General features: G+C 46.8%; 1 protein-coding gene across 1 annotated transcript in view; it reads right to left on the reverse strand.

Moving 5' to 3' along the window:
- Window positions 1-19,853, reverse strand: part of LOC115328030 (vesicle transport protein SEC20) — a 97,564-nt gene that overhangs the window by 53,584 nt on the left and 24,127 nt on the right. The gene's annotated exons all lie outside the window — the stretch shown is intronic.

The raw sequence follows: 19,853 nt of genomic DNA on the forward strand, positions 1-19,853 counted from the left end.
CGCCTTTTACACGAGCTTGGGTGTGAAAGTCCTGGCCAAGGTGCAAAAGAAATGGCGGATATAAAGGCCCAGTTGGATAACCTTTATCAAGAGCGCTATCAAGAGGCAGTCGTACATACGTGCCCGAGCTGAAAGATTTCTTCTAGGGGAGTAGCCCACAAAAGAAAGCGATGTAGGACGAAAAACGGCACGCAATGCCCAAGCAAAGTTTAGAAATAACGCACCACAACTTAATCATTACTGACCATGGCGATATGAAGCGTTTTCGTAGAACACTATCGCTCCGTTCTTGCAAAATTGCGGATCGGAAGGACTGCCCAACGAAGCTCATAGCACCGTAGCCTCGTTTGACACAAAAGCAGAAGGTGAACCTCGAAGAAGCTGAGCTGAAATCGAAGCTGCCCTAGACGCTCTACCTCCAGAAAAATCGCCTGGCCCAGATGGGATGATTTCCGAAGTTTACACCTTACGCAAGAATTCAATATGTCCAATGCTGCTGAACATTTTTCAAGAGGCGTATAACCTAAACAGGCTGCCACCCTCCTTTTAGTGTGCTCACACTGTTTTAATCCGAAAGAGGAAAAACGCTGACAAACTTCGCTTTGTTGGTGGCGATCGACTATTACCTTGTTTTATGCTGATAAGGTTTTCGCAAAAAATAGCTAATCGACTGCTGAATGTTGTTCATGAACATCAAACTTGCGGAATTAAGGGGAGGTCCACACGAAGCAACATCTATGTCGCCCGTAGTGTATTAGAGAGTGTATCGAGTAATAATGATCAAATTCCAATGCTCCAAATTGATCTTGAAAAAGCGGTTCATCGGGTTCAGGTACTTTACAAGATTTTGGCACATATTGGCGTTGGAAAAATAATTCCACAGGGTGTTAAAATGTCTCATACCAACTGTCATACGAGCCTAAAAGTTAATAACTCTGTTACGGAAAAAATACCGCTCCAGTTCAAGTCCTTTGTGCGGCAGAGGCATCTCCCTCGCTTTTTGCCCTCTCCTTCAAACCGCTCTGCCAAATTATAATCAGAAGCGAGAGAGTCACTGCAGGTTACACCTTGCTTAGTGCGGAAACCAAAGCCTTGGCCTGCGCAGATGACATCGCCTACTTCTGGCAAAGCCAGTATTAGCCACGCCGCTGCGCTCACGCGCACTCTCTGCGCAGCCACAGGAGCTGCAGTGAATCTTGCAAAGTGCCGAGGGTTCTGGCATGGCTCCTGAGCAACGACACCCACTGAATTCGAAGGTATTGCTTAGGAGCCGTACGCCGTGTGAGTAACTCGGAGTGCCCTTGCAGCACTTCAGGAACACCACTCAGTAGTGCCAGCAGACCTGAAAAAGCGCACAAGGCTCAGAGATTTCTTCATCTTCAGGACGTCGACCATCTGTAGCGTGTTTCTGGTAGCCAATTGGCTTTGGTATGTTCTCCAACTTCTGCTCTGCGAGAGGTATAAGTATAGCATTCAGAAATTCCATCGCATATTTGCTGTTTTTGTGTGAAAATTTATCGCCATAGGAACCAATGCGACGAGACAACCTTTTTCGTCGCATCTCAGCTGGCGGTATTGGTCTTCCTCATTTATTTATCAGGCAATTAGTATCGAGATTTCTGTTTCTGAGAGACCAAGCGACACCCCTCATCCGTGAAATAATTCAGGGTACATTGGCATGTCACCTTCCTACATCTGTTGTGTCAGCAGTTGGTTTCAGTGAATCAACGAGATTAGTGGGCTACCTAATCGTTTAGAGCGCGCGTGTGCGCGTGTTTTTGTTTCTGCCTACTTCCAACATGTTTTTGTTTGTTTGCTACGTTTCCTTTTTATTGTTCAATAAAAACGAGTTTTTGAAAGAATAACGATAGTTTACGAAGGGACACATTTTATTTCGCCTGCTTAAAATAAATTCTGACCACTTTTTCCAATGCTTCCAATCACAAACTCTTTCTTCTACGTCACCACTGTGCCCTCAGCTGCGCGCTTTTGAACACACTGTGGAGCCACCAGACGTTGCACCGTTATTGCCCGACCAAATGAAAATAGGATAAGCTAATATTTTGAGACTACTACTTGTTCTTTGAGTAAACCGATACACTAATGAGGTAAAAACATAAGGGCAGAAGCTCAAATATCGTTCCTTTTAAAGGGCAGCGATTGTCGTACTTTGGTCAATTAATTAATTGCGGAAATTTCTACAGTGAAGAGAAAATCATTTATTTTCCTGCGTGAGCAAATTGAAAAAGAAAAAAAAAATCGAAGGTCGGGGCTAACTTACATCGTCTTTCGAGTGAGGTGCGCAGTGACATCACTCTGAGTGTTCGGTTCCATTTTCAGGGGCCCCCGCCTCTCCGCGATTGTTTAAAGGTCCGGCTACAATAGAGCACCGCGTCCGCAGCATTGTTGAAGGTCGCGGCGAGCGGTCGAGACAAAAGACGGTTCGCCACGAAAACTGTGGAGACGGTAGCGACGGAGAGAGAATGGTTTTTCTCATATCCGACAGATGGCGCCACGAAAACTTCTGTACTCCGAATGACGCCACACTGTAGTTCCGATGACCGCCACACGCGGGTAAAGATCGGGGGGAAAAATGTGTTTTTTCCTTTGCAATTAATTAGCGAAATCGCAGGATTTCCGGGGAAGGTGGCGTACGTTTTCTCTCACTTGTGCCAAGACAAGCAATGTAAGGAATGGAAGCTGCAAATTCTTTCAACGTTGTGCCAATGCTCGCAAAACTGAAACGCCTCAGTGATACTTGGGCGATTCTTGGCAAAAGTGCGAAGTCATTCTGGAGCTGTAAGGCTCACTTCAGACGGGGCAACTTCTCCCAGCAACTTGACGTCACAACACAAGCAACACGGGCAGCCCGCGTTCACACGCAGCAACCAATTGCTGCAATTTGCCACCACCATCATCATAATTTTTTTCTGCACTATTTATACACACATTTACGCGCTATAAACGTGTTCTTGTACCCTTAATGGCGTTGAGAATGCTAACACACTTTCTGAAACGGTTTATTTCCAAAAACGATCAATTTCAAACCAGAGGAGTGTCTTTAGTAGTCATCATCACCGGCGCGTGAAAATATCGCGTCCATGATTGGCTGCTGCCGCTTCGAACGACTTCGAGTTGCTCCGAGTTGCTCGGTCGTGTCGAGTCGGACTGGATCTCACCAATTCGTGTAGATCTAGGGAAAGCTAGGGAACAACCCACTAGCAACCCCGAAATCGCTAAGAAAGTTGCCCCGTCTGAAGCGGGCCTAATGACTTCTTTTCGTGCCCTTCATTCCTCGCGAGTGAAGAAGAAGCCTCCGTAGCGAACAGATTCCCCTGTGCTACTCTGATTGTTGATTGAATTCCCCCGGACAGCAGTGTCCAAACAGGACACAGCAGATGCCGTGCACGGACGGAAAAGAAGTTTTTCCTCCGGCCGGCCCCCTTTGGGACCTTTTCATTTTATTTGTCAAAAAAACATATTTAAGAAAACAAAAAAAAAAGTGTTTGCTTAGATAGTCCGCACCTAGTGCTTAGTCGACAGGAAAATCTTTTCCTACACGGCAGGGCCGTACCCAGAAAAAAATTTCGGGGGGGGTTTTCGGGGACAACGGCGGCCATTTTGTCTTATTTTCGCCTATGAATCATGTGCATCGGTGGCATATAATGGAGAGTTATAGCAAACCGAAGAACCGGTCCCGGTTTGGTACCCGGTAGCCGACCGGTGCCACTGCGCGTGCGCAGAGGTGGAGATTAAAATCGGCTGGCTGCAAGTGCACCGACCAGGGCCGTACCCAGAAAAAAATTTCGGGGGGGGGTCAGAACCCCCTAACCCCCCCCCTGGTTACGGCCCTGCTACACGGCACACCTCGACAGATGTCTGCTTTCTTAGCTCACAAAGAAGTTTGTTTTAGTCATAAATCATCGTTAACATACTCTTTCATTCACAAATTACGTCACGTCTCGTTACAATGAACGATCTTGAAAAAAAAGGCAGCTCACTCCGGCTTGATGCTGCTTATAAACGTTTTACTTGAGGATCCGGTGCCGACGAGTGTGTCTGAAAACTGAAAACAGCAAAATCGAGATGGGCCTATTGCCGGAGCGAGTCGATCAATGATTCAACGATTCGCAATCGATGCATGAGCATGTTTCAACTTTCAGCAACAGAAATTGAAGGTTTCTTTTCATCTGCATTATGTACTAATTTTTTTTTTTAAATAAAAATAATCGAGTCGCGTTGTATACGGTCGACATAGATTCACGGCTCTCTGGTATCGCGCAGGAGATCGCGATTCAGGAAAACCGATAGAACTAACTTTTCGACAATTCCTAATCACACTCGGCGGCGGAAACGAGCCTTCAACTAAGTGTTGTAGATGATAAAATCTAGTCAGTGTCACGACTTGAAAATATCAATATTAAGACAAATTCAGTTACAAAAAGTTGCAAGCTGAAATAGCAAGTATTAAGAGAAAACTTGCGCGCACCTTGCGAGCGTACCCCATGTTCACCGGCAGTACAGCGTTCGGTGCTTTCTCCATTCACAAACTGTTCCGAGCGTAGTCGACAGGATAGCGTTGGGGAAAAGTCTTTTCGGATTACGGACGCAACCCACTGCCGCCGAAGATCGGGGTCATGTGGAAAGCGATGGAGATTAAAGATATTGCAGCTTCACTTGCCGGATTCCGCGCAAGCTACACAGGTGCTCGGACAGCATTCGACGCTTTCTGTCGTTATTCGTGCACCCTATAACCGAACAATGGTGTCCCGGTGAACAGGGGACTGTCACCATCGAAGTACGTGGCTCTAATTAAGTTAGAGAGTTTAAAACAGAGAAGCAAGCGCGAAGGAAGTTCGGGTAATGCATACGCCCAGCACAGGCCAAGCCTCTGGTCCGGGACTTTCACTCTTTCGAACGCACCAGCAAGGAGGAAGCGCCTGTAGCCCTTTCCCACTTCTCTGTCGCCCTCCTTGCGGCCGTAGCATTGAGCTCGCTTCCGCCCTGTAGGGTTTACGCGAATGCAGAGAAGGCGAGGAGGGCGAGACTGAGGCGACGAGGCCCCGACGGCCTCGAGGAGCAGACGACGGACAGCGCGATCAGCTCGTCGCGGTCCGTCGTGCGTCTTTTACCAAACAAAACCCGACGAGCGGACGCGGTGCTCGCTCCGTCTGCTAGGTTTATAAAGAGAGCAGCGTGAAGGCAAGACCGGCGAGACGTGCGAGGCCATGATGGGCGGACGATACACCACGACGAGAGGACGAGCCGAGCCGCTCAGCAGTTTGAGGAACCGAAAGTGTATGGCGTTGCCGACACCAAGATGGGGCCTTGCAGTGTGAACGGCTGCACAAACCTTCCGCGGCGAGTTTCGTTCACACGCCCCCGTTGGATTACGCCCTGAACTTCGCAGTAACGTGAACTTATAAGCGGTTTTCGTAGATTTCCGAGAGCCACCGAACTGCTCAAACGACGGATTTCGGCCCTTAGTTGCAACAGTAAGTGGACTTCATCGAAGTGGAGTTTCGTTCGCTTCAAACTGATGACTTGGATAGTCCTGCCAGGTGTGCCCCTGGATCGCGCTCTTGGCGCTGCTTCAGGGGCTTCATCAGCCCGTAGCGTTGGCTGCGCTCTGGACTAAGGTAAAGCGAGGCAAATCTTCAGATCTCAGGGTTTTATACGCCAAACCAACGAAGATCATCTGGCACGTCCCGTTGAAAAATACGCGGGTTCATTTCAAATTGGCTTGATTCAAAGTTGGTCGCAATACATATAAAAAAAAAAAAAAACAGTCAAGCTTAACTGCACGGTTCAATGTTGGTTGCGGTGCATACCGAAAATACCCCCAACCGTATTGTGAACTCGATTGTGTGAACGCTCCACAAAATATTTCGCACGGGCGTGCACAAAGTAATCGCTGTCAAAATTCGCAAGTAAATTTCTTTCGATGCAAAACACATCTATGAAGCTGAATGAAGTTTACGCAATAGTTAAAACGCTCGTATCCACTTGCACGTTGGTAACGGAGTGTAAAAAAATAACTTCTCGAATTTATTGTCACACGACCAAATAAAAGGCAGCAGGCGCAGTGAGCTGCCACGATATGAACAGAACCAAGGTGGAACACGGTGCCACCCAGTTCGTAGTCTTAACCATGTTCCATTCAGTGGTCCCGTGTGGTTATGTTTGAAAAGGAAATCGGCAAGGAGGATGAGAGAGAGGCGAGCGACACGGGAGAATAGACTGGCAAAGCTACGTGGCTGACGTCATGCCGTCCCCGTGGCCTGGTCAACGTTTATGGGTCGCCCTCTTGGGAGGCGCAGTGGGGGACGGCGGGACCCCATTTACGCCGGTTAGCGGCGACAGTCTACGGATGGTTCATTAAAAATATTAACCCACCTGGCCCATTCGTACATGCCGCATCGCGGCGCCCCGCCAGCGGCCCATGCCCCGCTGTCCCCCATTGCACCTCCGGAAAGGGAGTCTCAACGTGTAAACGTTGCGCCCGCCGTAATGGCAACGTCGCGACCAAAACCGGCTGATTCTGCTGCCGTGTGGCAGCGCGTCTTCTGTGCTACGTTCGATTTTGTTTCCTGTTACCAAGAGCCAACCAACGATCACCGTGGTTTTGTGTTTTTAAGGTGTCACCAACATCGCAATGGCAGTGTTGTGCATTGTGAACGAATACTCAAATCGTCGCCCGTGTCGCCATCTGTTTCGGGTACGAGTGGAGCAACAAGATGAGATGACTTATCGTTGCAGAAGACATTCTCCTTTACGGTACAAGCGATCGGCCTGCGGACAGTCATGTTGGAATATTGGTCGGAACCGTAGCTCCTATTGCATCGCGGTCAACGTAACTGCCTCCTGCAGTGCCCTGTTGGCCCTTCCCAGAAAGCGATTGCACTCTCGGGGTTAGGGTGGAACAGGCTTGAAATATCGCAGAAAGGAAGCATGCCGGTCATGTACGTATATTTATTCGGAGTTTGGAATGTTAGCGCAAAGCTAAATAAACTCGAAATGTCCAGATGGTGCCAGGTAAATTTGCTTCGTGCTATACAGCCGGATTATTTATTTAGTCGGCTAGTGGACGAGAAGGAAAGGAAAAGAAAACGCTGGTGACGTAGTAGTCTACAGGGTGTTTCTGCGAAAGCTTTCAAAAATGCCTAAAAATATATTGTTAAAGATTTAAAAAAAAAAAACAAAAAAACTTTGTGGGAGCCTTGGCGGACGTCAAGGATTGCAAAAAACATACTAATTTTAGCAACATAACTAGCTAAAATGTACTAATTTGTTCTTTAATTAGCGCAAATAAACATGGTTCCACTGAGAAACTTGCTGAGCGTCATCAAAAACCTCCAAATCGACTCTTTTTTAGAAAGCTACAAGGCAAAAGCAACATTTTAAAGCGTTTTGAAAAAAAAAAAAAAAAAAACGCCGAGTTCGGTCGAGTTTTTAGGCTTCGGTTTTTTACCGGAGCGCATCTTTGCGCCCCCTGACCCGCTCCCCGGAGGCAGCAGCGCGAAGCCACCGTCTCGCCTGCCTCGTAGAATCGGGGGGGGGGGGGGGGGGGGGGGGGGGGGGGGGGGGGGGGGTTCATGGAGTACGTGTGTTGCGCGGCTCGGCTACTGGAGAGCAGGGCCGCGGACGCAGAGATGCGTTCCGATAAGAACCCGTAACTTAGAAATGCGTCCAAATTGAGCGTTTTTACGGAACGCCGTAAAATGCAGCACCTGCCTTGTAGCTTTCTCAAAAAAGTTGATTTAGAGGTTATCGATGTCGCTCAGCAAGTTTCTCAGTGGAACCATGTTCATTTTCATCTTCATCATCTTCTGGCAACACGTGAGCCATTTCAGCAAGAGCCCGCTGAAAGGAGTGACTCAGACAGCGAGGGTTCCAGCGTGGCAGCGACAAAGCATCCTCCCCTCCCTCAAGACCGCCAACGCCGCGCTCAGAAAACCCCCCTCAGGTGCCGGCCCCGAGGCGACCTAGACGGCAGACCCGACAACCAGGGCCGGCTGCACTATGACAGCAATCTCAACCAAGTGCATCGCATCTACCATTTGAACTGTTAATTGTATTGCTTGTGTAACAGAGAAGGATGTATCGTGCAAACCATGCACGATTGTAACCTGCACTGTCAGCCCTCTTAATAGATCACACGAGGCGCGCTGCTATCTGTACCAGCGGCGCCCACCCCCTATATAACTAACGTCTTACTGAATAAATGCTGTTGTCGGCCTGACACTTCCCGACTGATAGAGTATGGAAGTGTTGACAACGTGAAAACTGCGTAACCAAATTCAAAACGTAAATTTCCCCACCTGCCCGACATACCGGCTTCGGCAATAAATGCGGCTTATGAAACGCTCGAAAGCAGCAGCTTGTTTGAACGGGTGCGAATCCACTGAGCGCTTTTCTAGAAACGCTCCTAAGGAGGCACTGGGGGCCCACCAGCGTTGCGGGGTATTTGCCCGTCTGAAAGCTCTTCTATATCCTTCCTGCTGAATCGCGGCAGCGTACCGCGACCGATAAACTGAGCCCGGTTCCTCGATTCGGAGCCGCCCTGTTGCCATGCAGACGAGGGAGGCTCTCCCGTTTGCAGGGACGAACGTAGGCTCCGTTCCTAAAAGCACATAGGGGACAAAAGCGTTCCTCCCTTTATAAAAAAAATATGTAAGCTTTTTTTTTTTTTTTTTTTACATCTTCCAAGAGAGTGGGAGATGTAGTTATTATTATTATTTATTTATTTATTTATTTATACTACCGGCCGCCGTGGGGCGGCCAAGGTAGGAGGGATACATGGATCAAGTTTTACGAAAAAAGCAAGCACAGAGTGTGGCAGCGCAGCAAAACAAACAAACAAAAACATTATATATATATATGATCACGAACACACAAAGAGCAGAAAAATATTCGTTTGAGGGGTATCAAGGCCTGAAACCTCAAAACTCTGGTAATTCGTTTATCAATGTTAGAAACAACGTTAGACAATTTGAAGAGACGATTTGTTCGGGTAACGCATTCCAGGCATGGATAGTACGAGGAAAATAAGAGTATTTGTAACAGTCGGTCCTGCACTTTATTTCAGTGATTGATTTACTGTGTTTATTTCTTGTGAACCTAGATGTGTTCAAGTGAAAGTAATCTAGATAATCCAAGTTGTAGTTCCCATTTATTAGATTAAAAATAAATTTCAGTCGATTGATCTTTCTACGTTTTTCTAAAAGCGGAAGGCCGGCCTGTACATAAAGCTCCGAAATCGAGGTGTTTCTGCCACACTTGTTAAATATAAATCTTAATGCCTTCTTCTGAATTCTTTCTAATTTGTTAGTATTACATTTTGTGTAAGGATCCCACACAACATCGGCATACTCGAGTATAGATCTAACAAACGTTTTGTACGCCATTAGTTTCGTTTTGCTCGAGCAGTCCTTCAGTTTCTTTTTTAATGCCCATAATTTATTCATTGCTTTTCGGGAGATAAAGTCAATATGTGAGTTCCAACGCAGATCTGAAGTTATGATTAATCCTAGGTATTTGTATTCACATACGGTATTTAAAGCGGTTCCTTGAAGAGTATAATTAAAATTCATTGGTTTTTTTTTTCCTAGTTATCGTCATATGTGCACAATTTTGTTTATTTAGAGACATTTGCCAATCATCACACCATTCTGAGATCATTTCTAAACTCTTGTTTAAGACTACTTGGTCATTTGAGCATTTGACTTGCTTATAAATTATACAATCATCGGCAAATAAGCGAATCTGAACAGATCTGTCCACTGTAATGTCATTTATAAAAATTAGAAAAAGCAGGGGTGCCAGAACTGATCCCTGAAGAACTCCAGATTCTACTTTTGATGTGGATGAGCGGGAATCCTGTATTTGTACAAACTGTTTTCTGTTATTTAAATAGGCTTCTAACCATTTTAATATCTGTTCATTGTTTAATAAGGATCTCAGTTTGAAGAGTAGTTTTCCGTGAGGCACGCGGTCAAACGCTTTTGCAAAATCTATAAAAATTACGTCCGTCTGATATCCGGAGTCATTTGACTGTTCGAAATCATTCACAGTGAGCACCAGTTGCGTAACTGTAGATAAATTACGTCTAAAACCGTGTTGATCTTTATTGAAAAAGTTATTCTCTTCAAAAAAAGAGACAATATGTTTAAACAAAATATGCTCAATCAATTTTGCACAGCTGCTCAAAATTGATACTGGGCGGTAGTTATTAACATGATGGGAATCTCCTGCTTTGAATATTGGAACTATTTTAGCAGTTTTCCAATCGTCGAGGATTTGCCCTAATTCAATTGACTTATTAAAAATTACAAGCAAGAAATTTGAGCAGGATTCCGCATACCGTCTCAAAAAAATGTTTGGAATCATGTCTGGTCCTACAGATTTTTTTAGTATCAAGGTTAAGCAATGCTGCAAAAATGCCTTGTTTAATATGGTAACACTCTGAATGCTTTTCGGTGAGAATTCTATAGTTGGATTCTGGTTATTATCCGTGGTATACACGGATGTGAAGTATTCGTTGAATGAGCTGGCAATTTCGAATGGATCATCAATTTCTGTTCCGTTCTGTGTTATGGTATTAATTGGCTGTTTTGATTTGATCATATATCGCCAAAATTTAATAGGATCGGATACCAAAAATTTATCTAAGGTCACATTATGGAAATATCGTTTTGACTCCTGAATCATTGACCTTAACTGCTTTCGAAATTGTGTTATACTAGGTTTGTCTGTTCTTTGGTTTTTAATTCTAATTCTGTTTATTTTACGTTTGAGATGCAAAACCTCCCGAGTAATCCAAGGATTATTTTTTCGTATTCGTTTGCAACGTGTCGGTATAAACCTTTCTATACAGTACAGAACGGAATTCTTAAATGACAGCCACATATCGTTAATATCTAATGCACGTTCACTTTGTTCACAAAAACTGTCAAATGATAACTCAAGGTGATCTAAAATGCTTTCGTCTAGCGCTCTAGTGTAATCAGGCACTTTGATCAATCGGTCTGCTTTTTTAGTATGAAGTTCTCCGGCACATTTACACCAAACCAAATGGTGGTCAGATATTCCTTCTCTAACTTGGCAAGTGAACGCTTTACCCATTAACTCCTGAGATATAAATACGAGATCAAGGATATTATTGGTTGTACTTGAAATTCTGGTGGGACATGTAACAATTTGCGTCAAATCATTATCAAAAGCCATATTAACCAAAAGTTCTGAGTGCTTGCAATTAAAGTTTAAAGGTGTTAAATTTTCCCAGTTGATGTTGGGAAGGTTAAAATCACCTGCGATTACAATGTTTGAAAAACGTCGTCTTTGCAGATTTACAAAGTCGTATAGTTTTTCTAATACGCTTTCAGAAGCATGTGGCGGTCGGTAGATCGCCCCGAGGAGAATCAGACTATTATGAATACGCAGCTTGACCCAGATCGATTCGATGCTTAAGGTATCGTGAATTAATGTTGCATCGATATTATTTTTAAGAACTATTGCCACTCCTCCCCCTCTCGTATCCCGGTCTTTTCGGAAAATTTGATGTGTTGGTGGAATGATTTCGTTATCGGTAATATTATCGTGCAACCACGTTTCTGTTAATACAACTATATCAGGATCATCGGACAATAACATGTGTTCTAGTTCAGCAGTTTTATTTACTACACTTCTGGCGTTTACATTGATAAGAGTGAACGAACGAGATCTCGAGCACTGTTGTCATTCGTTGTTAGATTGCGCGTGTCTGTCGTCTCGTGGCCTCGAGTTAATCAGAATACGGGCGTTTTTCACGGGATCCCACGTAGTTACTGAAAACGTACGCGCGCCCAAAATTTCTTTCAAGCTTTTCAAAAACAGTGCGCGTTTATTTATTTATTTTTTCATTTGCTGCGTTTTGTTTTGGCAGCTAAGCTTTCTTCAAATTTTCGAATCACACAACTCTTGAATGAGTTGCATTTGTGAGCGTAGGGGACACAGAGATAAAGGAGGGCAAAAAAAAAAAAAAAAATGTAGAGACGATGTGAGCTCCTTGGAAGGCGTGCGACTTTCCAATGAAAAGGAAAAGAATCTAGGCATGTTAGGAGTTGCGCGACTTCAATGTTTCCATAGGAACAGCATGGGGTATCGCCAGCTGCACTGCGCCTCCTTCCAGGGCCGAACCTACATCATCAAGCGCTACTGGCAAACTCCAGCCGTGACCTTATGGTGGTCAGAAGCTAGCCTCCCCCATCATGTCTGACCAAGTGACGTCAGTGCAAGCTCATTTACAAACAAACCGGAGCGTCACCGGCGCCGCGCATGCGCGATGAGGCGTGAGCAAGAAGCCACCGCGTCCCATATTAACAAACATCATTGGAATGGGATGTTGTCGGCGTCGGTGTGAGTCCCCGTGCTCTTTTTCGCGTTGGAATTGTTGATTCTACGTCCTCCTAGCAATGTCTGACTACATTCAGTGGCCTGAGCGAAATTAACGAGTCCCGTTACACCGGCAAACTCCGTGTAAGTAATGGGACTTGCCGGGATTCATCCGGCGTGAACGCAGCGGAATGGACGCTAAAGCCTGATTCACATGATGAGATTCTGCTCGAAATTTTCAGTCGCGACGTCGCTCGGGCTGCCAAAGTGTGGACGGTAGCTGAGATGCTCGACGTGGATACTGAAAATCGCGAGAAGAATCGGACCAAGTGAATCGGGCATAACAACAAGTCGGTAAATGGCCGGCCACTAGTAACACTGATCAACATCCCCTTGTATCCGTTTACACCGAGCCTACTTACCCCGAACAACCTTCAAACTGTAAAGTCTTTTGAGCTAATACTTGGGATTCGGCTGATTGGTTCATTATAATCTAAAACTTAAAAACGCAAAAAAAAAAAAAAAAAAGACACGGACGAGGAGAGACAAAACGAACTGGCGCAATTTGTGGTGTATCTCTTCCTCGTCCGTGTTTTTTGCTCGCTTAGGTCCTGCAGTCTTTTGAGGCCTGCGCTTACTTCTGATCGTAACGTATGATCTACTGGCCGCTGTCGTTTGAACGAGCAGACGCCAGTTTGAACGATCAGACGGCCGTTTGAACGTGAAGACGCACTCAACGTTGTCCGCGGGTGGTCCGGACAACTTCAAGGTTTTTCCGCGTTTTAATGTTGGAACAAAACAAATAAATTTGACGACCACAAGTATCCGTGAATTAAAACGAAAGTGCTTTCCGCACAAGCAATCGTGGTCCGACGGTGCAACACCTCCTAGATAAAAACGCCCAAGTGCTGAATTTTCCAGCGTCAGTAAAGAAGGCCACCGTCAGCCAGAGATTGGACACGACTACGGTGTCAGCGTTCGGCTATAGGTGTCGTCCAATCAGCGAGAACACGAATCCTAGCTGAACGCTTACGCCGTAGTCGTCTCCGATCTGCGGTCAAAGGATTCTTTAGTGAAGAAGGAAAATTCAGCGCTTAGGCCTCGTTATCTAGGCGGCATTGGACGGTGTTTGGTTTTCCTTTTCCACGGCGCCTATCCACGTTTTCGGACGAACCGAGCAGGCAGAAAGCACATGAAACCTCATGTTCACACCTTTCCCGGCTCGTTTTGCACAGCCTCAGTCGCGGCGTTTTGGCGAGAAGGCAGGCTTTAGTCTGGCTTCTTCCAAAACAACACAGGAATCCCCGTTCCGCATGATGACTTCCCTCCACGGATCACAGCTCCAGACCGGAAGTGCGCCCGACGCGCCACCACCGCGGTCTGACGTGATCTTACTTCCGTGGTCGAGGGAGTGCCCGCGTTCGCTTGAGCACATGTTTACGTATTTTCACACCAGAACCTCCTGAACCAAACAACCCCAAATACGCCCGCCCTTTTTTTTTTTTTTTTTTTCTTCTTCTAACGTTGTTTTTGAAAGGCACGTCACGCTTGGAGCTCTGGCGACGTCATCCAGATTTTACACCCAGACCCCCCCCCCCCCCCTTTTCTTTTTTTTTTTTTCGTCTGAAGCTAGAGTGATTTCGTCAGCGGACGATTGTGACGCCAACGCTCGGTACGGTTCCAATGGGCCATTTTCGAAAATCGCCAGTTCAGGAGGTTCTGGCATGAAAATGCGCGAGCGCAGACACTCCCTCGGCCAAGGAAGCTAGATCCGTGACCTAGATTGGACTTCCCCAAAGCCCCGTGAGTGCCTACTGTGGCTTAGCTTTTGCTCCCAAGCTCGTTCAAAAGCGTTTCTTCCATTTCCTTCCGAATGCGCGCATTGTTTTGCTCTCACAATCCTCGAACCCAGTTTTCCGACAGCTGAAGTCAGTTCTTTCTGAACTGGTGGATTTGGATTCTGGAATCTTAACCTCAATGTATCAAGAATGGTTTGAGCTGATGCGGAAGGGGGGCAAAGGGATGGGCGTTAGAAGCGGTCTCGAGGACACTCCCTTGGGATACCAGTGTTTCTCTCTTGACCTTGACTGAGGGAACAAAGTACTCGCTCTTGGTTGTTGATCAGCGACAGAGGCTGCTGTCCTCGAGCAGATGCGTCTCCTGAGTGAGCACGTTTGCGGTTCACTCATACTAAAATTATCAAGTCTGGCCGCCTGATCGACTTCTAGTTCGGCTGTTCGGCATATGCAAGGCCGGACTACGTGTCATGTCCCCCGAAGCGCGGCAAGGCACTTTGCAAACTTATTGAGGAATGCGTCATGAGCCGAGCCCACCGCCAAACAAAAGCACACCAGGTGTCATGTCTACAATTCGTGAGCCCCCTTCGTTCCTAAAATCTTTAAGGCAGCCATTGTGTTGCATAACCCGAATTATTTCAAAGTAAACTTCGATCGCAGCTGCTAAAGCGCTTCTTGAAAGCCAAAGATCGCAGCTGAATGTGATTTTCAGCCAAGTCATCACAAGTAAAGCACCCCCTTTTTATTTTTAATTCTTATATTACCAGCTTGCAAACTACTTGTCTTAAACAACCGGAAAGATTAAACACAAATTCGTCCCAAATTTGTGTTTATTTTTTCCGGTCGTTTAAGTATATTTACCAACACGCTCGTTTTTAATGCTACTTGTCAAGTATCTTTGAAAGTAATTCGATTACTTTTTCAAATCATTTGTACTCTACTCAAGAATGTTCCAAGTATAAGTAACTTGAATACTACTCTAAATACATTTTCAAGATTTGTGTCTTAACTTGGACACTTTTGTTGAGCGCATGGCACAACACTCGTAAAGTCAAAGCCAGCCAGCTTCGCGTTTGCCCACTAATTTGCGCAGTGGTACAATGTCGAGCTCACTATTGTGAGGTTGCGGGTTCGATTCCTGTTGGGGCGTGTTTAGAATTTTGCTCTTCTGAATTCATCACTTTTTTACGCGAATCGTCGTCTGCAGTACGTGTGTTACACATTTCGTACTGCTTCCGCTCCATTTTCCTCCGGGATCCCAGCCCTTACGGCCCGTTCACACACTTGCGTTTTCTGAGGACCTTGTGCCTTAAAACCTCTTAAAGTATCTTAGGACGAGAGAACACACTAGCAGCCATCAATGAGGTGACCCTGGAACTTTATTTCACTAAAACAAAGGTTCCGCGGAATTAGCGAGATCAGATGTACCTGTTATCTATGACAAATGGTCGTTTATAACATCGCCAAAAGTTTTTCAAGACGATAAGCAAAGAACGACGGGTGCAAAACAAGGCGATATATGCAGACATTGAAAGCGTTCCACGGCTACCCCATAGTGTCTTCTCTCGTCCTAAGAAAGCCGAAAAGGTTTTAAGGCACACGGTCCTAAGCAGTCCCAACTGTGCGAACCGGCCTTAAAACTGCAGCCAAACTCTAGCAGAACAAGTCGATGGCGCTATATGGAAAGAATTCGCGCGCCTCGGGATGTCCTATATATTTGAGTATACGTCAAACTAATACAATTTGGAGTAAAAAAAAAATCAAAATTCCGAGCTTAGCATTTTTTACGACATCTGATTGCGAAGCATGAATGTCGTTCTTCGCGCCGCGGCCGCTTCTGCTCCTCTAGGCGGGGGCCGCAGCGCCATGGCAGTGGAGTGGCGTTCCTTGGAACTCTGCCGCGGGCCAGCCAACGGGAGCTTATTAATCAATTCTCTGCTACAGACTACAGGCTTCGCTTTATGGAACAGGACAATTTAGGTGCCCTTTGGCGCGGCTTCAAGAGCTGATAACGCAGGTTCGCTCCATGGGACAGTTAATGCTTTCGAATTAAAAGGAATTGGCACATTCGTATTTTTAATTTGAAATATTTCTAAAGACCCGATGCATGCGCGCACCAGTCCCGTATCAAGAGCTCGTGGCGCTTATTTGGCTTCCCCGAGAACGGCCGCTCTGCAAATGTCTCTTCCCTGCAGGGCAGCGGTACCAGAGAGGAAGCGCACTCAACGGAGCCAACCCGACCAGAGAGACAAAGGCCCGAGCGCAAAGGTGTTCAAAATAAAGTTATTCCCTTCGGTATCTGAAAGTTTCGAATACTTGAAAACGCTCACTGTAACGACTCCATCGCCCGACTCCATCGCCCCCCTCCCTCCCGCAATGTAGCCGGAACCGACTCGCTAGTTTCGTTTTCGAGGAAAGCTACCTATTTGCGCAAGGCTAGCAAATAGGACAGACTAGCGGACCGAGCATCGTGACGCAAATCGGCGCAAACAGAAAGGAAAAAAAAATAGTTTGATGATTAAAAACTGAATTTCCACTTTATAGTGGGTGTCGCGATATTCCTTTGTATTCTGAACCCTTCGATATACGCAAAACAATTTTCTCACAAAATTACTCCTGTCTTCGTATTTCAAAAAAGCTAACTAAAAAAAAGGTATGATGAAATTACAATTGAACCCAGACAGCACACGAATTAGATCCAAGTGGAACAACTCGAACAAGAACACTCCTGGGAGCCTCAGCGGCAGCCGACACCGAAGTTTCCGCGAGGTTCCTTCCTCAAAATGAACAAACCGATTGGCGATATAAGGATGGTCGCGCCTTCGGGGTTTAGGGGGACAAAATTCGTTTTGTTTTTTGCCTTGCCTGTTGGGAGAAGGATCTTTCCCCGTGAAGTTTCCACCGGCCTCGCGAGTGGCGGGGGTCGTTACACTCCGCCGAGCACCCCGAAGAGGATCGGGTTTTGGCAGAGGCGCCGGGTTCGCGAGGACTCGCTGCACGGCAGACCTTACGGTTCTTGTCGGAGCTCTCCACCGGGGTCCGTTGCGGGCCTGACGGATGCCAATGCTGACATACGTTTGTGTCACGTGACGCAAACAGCCCTCGGCCAGGAGGGCATCAACCTCCTACCCGAGGGCAAGGAGGCTGGTGCCCTCAAAAGCCCGGGCGAGAGAGGGCGATTTTTGGCTGGGAACTTGACCCCGCGAAACGGGTCAAACCAGGATCCTCGTTTTCCGTTTTGTACGGGATTCGAATCCCGTACTTTGTGCTTAAGAAATTGTGTACACGGTTTGTAGAAAACTTTTCGTGTATTATAGCGTAAATAAACAGTTTGGCACTGGAGTCCTACAAAGCCTCCGTCGCAGTCTTCCGACTCGGCACCACGCAAGGCCTCATCGACCATCGACCCGCCCAACACCGTGGGCCAAGAAGAAAAAGAACCAGTTTTACTGAAGATATGACGAGCCCGAAGTTAAGCTACCAGTCTCTGTTCTTACAGCGGTAGCTGTTCCAGTGCCCCTTACGGGCGAAATACGGCGGGATCCGTAGGCAATAGCTATGTCATCGCCGCCAGGATCCGATCGCCGTAACCCCTCGCCTACCCTTCGTTCGTTCGTTGGGATTGAAAAGATTCCTAAGACGTTGCCCTCGCACAAGCGAGTCATCTGCTGCAAGGCGCGCTATAGGGCTCCCTCTTTCTCGGCCTCGCTCGCTTCTGGAACCTCTCTGTCTGCAGGTTGTTTCAGGAAGCTCTCTTGCACGGTGTAAGATTCGCCATGCCGACCAAGAAGTTGTCGCAGTTAGAACAGTGCACTCGCTGTCTTCTCACGTACAATACCAACTCGCCCAACAATCAGCACTTGTCAGTCTACAATCAATCACGCAAAGTCTTCTAACCTCCTAGCCCGTGCCAAAGCAAAAGAAACCTCCTCACCAAACGGACCCTTCCCGTGATGCTGGCGGTTGTTGATGCTCGCGGCGCTCGACGAGCGCGAGCATGCGTGGCGTTCGGCTCTGATCGCCCCTGATGGACACTCGCTGAATATCCACGATTGCCGGTGCTCGCGTTTGTGCACATGCAACTGAAAGAAGACATCGAGCGCCGATTGCGTCTGACCTCACGTATGGATACGAATGAACTAATAAGATGTTCCTAAATCAGAGCGAAGCAAGCGTGTGGCTGTACAAAGATATCATGACTAGAGGGAAATCTGTAACTCGGTTTCACACTTTGCGCATGTTGACGACTTAGTTCAGCTTGAAACATATTGCCGGCCGACGACTGCGCGTCAGCTTCCTCTTTGTTGTAATTTAGTTTTCCTCGTTTTTTTTTTCGTGTGCATTTCAGCACTCTACATGCGTCCTTCTGACTGGGCAGAGCGAGCTATCACGTGCTCGCGATCGATGTACTTTTGCCAGTAAAAATTAAATCCGTCTCCATCAATCGGACGTCCCAGATGTGTTGTTTCTTCACCTGCGGGTAGGAGGGAAGCGATCCGGAATAGAAGTCAACGTACGGACTTTCACTGGAGGAGTTCGGCTCTACGTTTCCTTCGACACTTTCACCTGCTTTCAAGTGCAGAGAATCGCAGAGTTGGCACACTCGGTTCCTCTTCCATGGAGTCGTCACTGTCGCAACGGTGGCCGACGAGCGAACCCCATCCCTTTCTCAGTTCAGGGAGCTTCGGAAAATCACCGATTCTTTCACGTTACCGCACAATACGGAACGTAATTCACGAGGGCCGTACCGGTGAAACAAAATCCCCGCCGAAGAACAACCGGCGCAATGTTTGCAGCCGCTCACACAGCAAAGCACCATCACGGAAACGTGCGACGCCACACATTCTCGTTTCGCCGCCCAGCCGCCCTGAATGTCCGTCTGCTCGTGATACTACAAAACAAACGCAACGCAAAAAAAAAAAAAAAATGTTTACCCGTGAACTGCGTCATTCGGCCTCTTGGTGTTTACCAAATCTTGTTGATGTTTACATTCTCCATGTTTACTTTTTTATGAGTAGGCTTCAAAAAAATTCCGTCATGCCCTCTCCATGTCTTCTAACCTCCTTATTTTTTTTCACGGAGTAAGATGAGTATTCCCTAGTAGAGTATTTGACCCAGCTACGCAAGATTTTCTCTCCGTGTAAGAAGCGGACATGAGCGCTGAGCAAAGTAAACGGAGGGCCGCAGCGGCACGAGAACAACAAAGAGCGCAGGACCCCGACTATCACGCACGAGAGGCAGCACGTAAGCGCCCTTCACGGATCTCCGACAACTATTCGATTAAAGCTCCCAGGGGAAATATCCTGAGGCACACCTTTCTACAACGCCCTCACTCGCAGCGCACTTGGGGGGTCAACCTTGTTTGCTCCTCTTTCGCTTCTGAAAGTTCCACGAGAGCTGCGTGAGCGCTGGGCTGCGAGTCTATCTGCGCCCCGTGCTGCGGCCTTCTCACCCAGCTGTTGGAACGGGATGGCATTCAAAATCCCGATTGTCAGCACAAGTTGCCATTATTTTCTCACACTATTTGTCTCAACTGGCTCCTCGAATCCATTGAAAAGGAAAGAAACCTGCATGTCTGAATACGTTACGTCGTCGAGCCTTTTAATTGTTTATATTTTTCTATATATACAACGAAGCTTCTATCTGAGCAAAGTAAAAGGTATTATACCTCGTTAAACGGCACAA

Source organism: Ixodes scapularis, unplaced genomic scaffold (assembly GCF_016920785.2).
Source record: "Ixodes scapularis isolate PalLabHiFi unplaced genomic scaffold, ASM1692078v2 PGA_scaffold9__187_contigs__length_104089568, whole genome shotgun sequence".
Taxonomy (NCBI): domain Eukaryota; kingdom Metazoa; phylum Arthropoda; class Arachnida; order Ixodida; family Ixodidae; genus Ixodes; species Ixodes scapularis.